Below are 6,000 nucleotides of genomic sequence, written 5' to 3' on the forward strand. Positions count from 1 at the left end.
GCAATATAGAAATCACACCTGAAAGCAGATAAAAAGGAGAGACGTTCACTTAACCTTTGCATTGTGTGTCTGTCTGTGCCACACTAAGCATGGACAACAGAAAGAGGAGACGAGAACTGTCTGAGGACCTGAGAACCAAAATTGTGGCAAAATATCAACAATCTCAAGGTTACAAGTCCATCTCCAGAGAACTAGATTTGCCTTTGTCCACAGTGCGCAACATTATCAAGAAGTTTGCAACCCATGGCACTGTAGCTAATCTCCCTGGTCGTGGACGGATGAGGAAAATTGATGAAAGATTGCAACGCAGAATAGTCCGGATGGTGGATAAGCAGCCCCAAACATGTTCCAAAGACATTCAAGCTGTCCTGCAGGCTCAGGGAGCATCAGTGTCAGCGCGAACTATCCGTCGACATTTAAATGAAATGAAACGCTATGGCAGGAGACCCAGGAGGACCCCACTGCTGACACAGAGACATAAAAAAGCAAGACTACAGTTTGCCAAAATGTACTTGAGTAAGCCAAAAGCCTTCTGGGAAAACGTCTTGTGGACAGATGAGACCAAGATAGAGCTTTTCGGTAAAGCACATCATTCTACTGTTTACCGAAAACGGAATGAGGCCTACAAAGAACAAAACACAGTACCTACGGTAAAATATGGTGGAGGTTCAATGATGTTTTGGGGTTGTTTTGCTGCCTCTGGCACTGGGTGCCTTGACTGTGTGCAAGGCATCATGAAATCTGAGGATTACCAAAGGATTTTGGGTCGCACTGTAGGGCCCAGTGTCAGAAAGCTGGGTTTGCGTCCAAGATCCTGGGTCTTCCAGCAGGACAATGACCCCAAACATACGTCAAAAAGCACTCAGAAATGGATGGCAAAGAAGCGCTGGAGAGTTCTGAAGTGGCCAGCAATGAGCCCAGATCTAAATCCCATTGAACACCTGTGGAGAGATCTTAAAATTGCTGTTGGGAAAAGGTGTCCTTCCAATAAGAGAGACCTGGAGCTGTTTGCAAAGGAAGAGTGGTCCAAAATTCCGGGTGAGAGGTGTCAGAAGCTTATTGATGGTTATAGGAAGCGACTGATTTCAGTTATGTTTTCCAAAGGGTGTGCAACCAAATATTAAGTTAAGGGTGCCAATACTTTTGTCCAGCCCATTTTTGGGGTTTTGTGTGACATTATGTCATATTTGCTTTTCTGCCTCTGTTTTATATTTGTTCCAATACATACAAAGGGAATAAACATGTGTATAGCAAAACATGTGTTAATGCAATACCTTTTTTGTGTGAAATACTTGATTTTCAGGAAAAATATCAAGGGTGCCAACAATTTCGGCCATGACTGTATATATACACACACACACAGTATACAGTATGTACACTGTGTGTGTGTGTGTATATACACAGGTGAAACTCGAAAAATTAGAATATAGTGCAAAAGTTCATTTATTTCAGTAATGCAACTTAAAAGATGAAACTAATATATGAAATAGACTCATTACATGCAAAGCAAGATAGTTCAAGCCGTGATTTGTCATAATTGTGATGATTATGGCTTACAGCTCATGAAAACCCCAAATCCACAATCTCAGAAAATGAGAATATTGTGAAAAGGTGCAATATTCTAGGCTCAAAGTGTCCCACTCTAATCAGCTAATTAAGCCATAACACCTGCAAAGGGTTCCTGAGCCTTTAAATGGTCTCTCAGTCTGGTTCAGTAGGAATCACAATCATGGGAAAGACTGCTGACCTGACAGTTGTGCAGAAAACCATCATTGACACCCTCCATAAGGAGGGAAAGCCTCAAAAGGTAATTGCAAAAGAAGTTGGATGTTCCCAAAGTGCTGTATCAAAGCACATTAATAGAAAGCTATGTGGAAGGAAAAAGTGTGGAAGAAAAAGGTGCACAAGCAGCAGGGATGACCGCAGCCTGGAGAGGATTGTCAGGAAAAGGCCATTCAAAAGTGTTGGGAACTTTCACAAGGAGTGGACTGAGGCTGGAGTCAGTGCATCAAGAGCCACCACACACAGACGGATCCTGGACATGGGCTTCAAATGTCGTATTCCTCTTGTCAAGCCGCTCCTGAACAACAAACTTCGTCAGAAGTGTCTTGCCTGGGCTAAAGAAAAACAGACCTGGTCTGTTGCTCAGTGGTCCAAAGTCCTCTTTTCTGATGAGAGCAACTTCTGCATCTCATTTGGAAACCAAAGACCCAGAGTATGGAGGAAAAATGGAGAGGCACACACTGCAAGATGCTTGAAGTCCACTGTGAAGTTTCCACAGTCTGTGTTGATTTGGGGAGCCATGTCATCTGTTGGTGTTGGTCCACTGTGCTTCATTAAGTCCAGGGTCAACGCACCTGTCTACCAGGAGATTTTGGAGCACTTCATGCCTCCTTCTGCAGACGAGCTTTATGGGGATGCTGACCTCATTTTCCAGCAGGACTTGGCACCTGCCCACACTGCCAAAAGCACCAAAACCTGGTTCAATGACCGTGGGATTACTGTGCTTGATTGGCCAGCAAACTTGCCTGACCTAAACCCCATAGAGAATCTATGGGGCATTGCCAAGAGAAAGATGAAAGACATGACACAGAACAATGCAGAAGAGCTGAAGGCCGCTATTGAAGCATCCTGGTCTTCCATAACACCTCAGCAGTGCCACAGGCTGATAGCTTCCATGCCACGCTGCATTGAGGCAGTAATTGCTGCAAAAAGGGCCCAAACCAAGTACTGAGTACATATGCATGCTTATACTTTTCAGAGGTCCGATATTGTTCTATGTACAATCCTTGTTTTATTGATTGCATGTAATATTCTAATTTTCTGAGATTGTGGATTTGGGGTTTTCATGAGCTGTAAGCCATAATCATCACAATTATGACAAATCACGGCTTGAACTATCTTGCTTTGCATGTAATGAGTCTATCTCATATATTAGTTTCACCTTTTAAGTTGCATTACTGAAATAAATGAACTTTTGCATGATATTCTAATTTTTCGAGTTTCACCTGTATATGTATACAGTATGTACACTGTATGTTTGTGTATATATATATGTTTACAGTATGTACACTGTGTGTGTGTTTGTGTATATATATATACATATATACACACACACAGTGTACATACTGTATATATTTATATACACACACACAGTGTACATACTGTATATATTTATACACACACACAGTGTACATACTGTATATATTTATATACACACACAGTGTACATACTGTATATATTTATATACACACACAGTGTACATACTGTATACATATTTTTTTCAGGTATTTTCTGTTTAACACACATGAATATATATAGTAAGTACATATGTTAGACAGGAGAAACAGGCAGGGAGTTTAGCTTGAAGCACAACTGGGAGGTGGGAGGAAATTCCTCTTCTAGGGTCAGAGAGGCCATTCAAGACCTGCAGCATATAAGACTTGTCTGATTTCTTGCATCACTAAACAAAAGTGGATAGAAGTCTAACTCTAGACCATGGGTGTCCAAGTTTTTGACTTTTCTTGACCACATTGGAAAAAGAGGAATTGTCTTGGGCAACACATAACAACCAGGATAGCTGATGAGCAGAAAAAGTCAGGTAGATCACTGATATAGATAATGTACATATCTAAGTAATAAAACTTCTTTTTTTTTTGCAAAATGTTGTATTATAAAAGTAAAAGAGGGCAACATACAACTAGTGCAATCTTTGACACTGTTTTTGATAAACTTATGCATCAATATCTGGTCGGATGGATGGAGCAGCAATTCTCAATGAATTCTCAAGGTGCTCATCAGATGTTTTGTTCGAATTTTGTGCTTCATGTGCTTCATCCTTGAAAATAGTTGCTCAGAAATATAGGTGCTGCTGAACACTGATGACATGAATAAGGCGTGAATGTAAAGAGTGGGAGATTTTTCTTTATAAAAGTCCAGTAAAGAGACACTGTCAAATTTTTCCTTTGTCCGCATGTGTTTGCTAAGTGTAAAAAAAAAAAAAATCAGCATTTTTAAGTAAGTTTACTATTTTTGTTGGGCCACATTCATAGCCGTCTTCGGCCACATGCCGCCCGTGGGCTGTAGGTTGGACACCCCTGCTCTAGACCAAACTTGTTTTGTTTTGGATAGAATAGGGAAAGTTTAGAGCCTCTGTCACATTTTTATTGTCCAATCTGTTCCTATTTGTTTGATTTCCCTCATCTCTTTTCTTAATCGAAAGTTATATAAAATATTACCAACGGGGACAAAAGGAAAATATACTTTTTCATTTAAAAAAAAAACATTTTTTAAAAATATTTAATAAAATGTTTAAAAATATCTACTTAAACCCCCAATTATGTATCTAAATATTTGTTTATGTGAAAGACAGAGTCCCAGGTCCTCCCAAGTCCCCGGTGATATGGGTGATGCCCATTGAAGCATACATCACAGGGCCGTCACTGAAGCCATCGCAGGGTAAGAGGACTCTTATGTATCAGTCTCTGGATATACAATGATACATTTATTTCCATAGTATAAAGGGATTGTATAAGCACAGTGGACATTTGTTTTTTTCACATTCTGTTTTGTTTTTTTCACACTTTTTTTATAATAGATTTTATTTTAGTTTATTTTTTACACGTAATCAATGTGTCTTTGATGATAATAATAGAGGAGCGCAGCACGATATTTATCTATATATTGGTTGACACTATTATATGAGTTGGTGTGATGTGTTTGCGAACCTAAAAAAATTTTTTTTGATTTAATATATGTTTATTGAATATTTTTGGGTTGTGTTTGCAGAGAATTCACTGTATTGGCTCACAGGTGGACAGTTGGTTTTGAAACAAATGGCAGCCACCCCAACCTATAACTAGACTTTGCAGCGAGGAGCACATGAAAGGGTGACACATGTCAAAAAACAACAAACAAAAATTCCTAGTTTACAAACCAGCCAGCCTGCAACAAACTCAATTATCTTGTCTAACAGTTCACCTTAAAACAAGGGGTTTAGTTTGCACACATATGCAAATATGTGCTTAAGTTGCAGAGGCCACGTTATGGCAACCCAGTATACTGCAGTCCTAACTTTATGAATTTTGGGAGTCTCTAAAGTTGGAGCACATATATAACAATGGATAGATTAAGGTCAGGTATGCCTGAAGGGAGCCCATCCCTCCTTAAAGGTATAAGGACATACTGGACACCCAGCAATAGCACAATGGCAGTGAGGGTATGTACAAATAACCAGAAAAAATGTGAACCAACAAAAACCAATAAGGTGTAAACCAAAGTGAGACACCAAAATGAGAAACCAAAGTTAGACACCTAACACTAGATTTTCATTAATTGGAAATAGGGAGCAAATAAGGGTTGGAACAGAAATCCGGGAAGGGAGGTTCTTTTGAGTGGTCTGGTAAGGAGGTTGGGCAAATCAGGATAGGGCAAATTGGGATAGGTCAAGGTGGTTAAGATGAAAAAAGTGGAATGAGAGGGAGGGTGAAACTGTATGATGGGTAAGCCAGGTAAGGGTTGCTTGATTCATCAACTTAGAGTAGAACAGGGGTTGGGGAGGAGGAGGGAGTATTGGAGACAAGGGGAGGGTAGGATAGGTCAGGATCTACGGGAGATAAATACATATTTCTTTTAATTTTAATGCCCTTAAAGTGGGATTCCAGCTTAAACCTAACTAGCCTTAAAATGTCCCCTTGCTGCTCCTAACACCTATGCTGACTAACTTGGGTAAGATAGATAACTATGGTTATCTAACTCTGGTTAGGGGGAAGTACACATATCTATATACCGTGCATAAATAAAATCAATGCAATATATTGTGCTATGATAGTGTAAATAATGTGCAAATTATTATGCAAATAATACAACAATCATGGACATCAGTCCTCCCAATATGAACCAGTTTCAATAAAATTAGGTATAAAACATATAAGCAGTGCACTTGTGTGCAAATATTTAAAGTCCCAGTATAAAACACTTTCCACATTCACTTTCCAAGTG

The sequence above is a fragment of the Staurois parvus genome, unplaced genomic scaffold (assembly GCF_062004578.1).
Source record: "Staurois parvus isolate SC_StPar_1 unplaced genomic scaffold, SC_StPar_1.0 ptg000118l, whole genome shotgun sequence".
Taxonomy (NCBI): Eukaryota; Metazoa; Chordata; class Amphibia; order Anura; family Ranidae; genus Staurois; species Staurois parvus.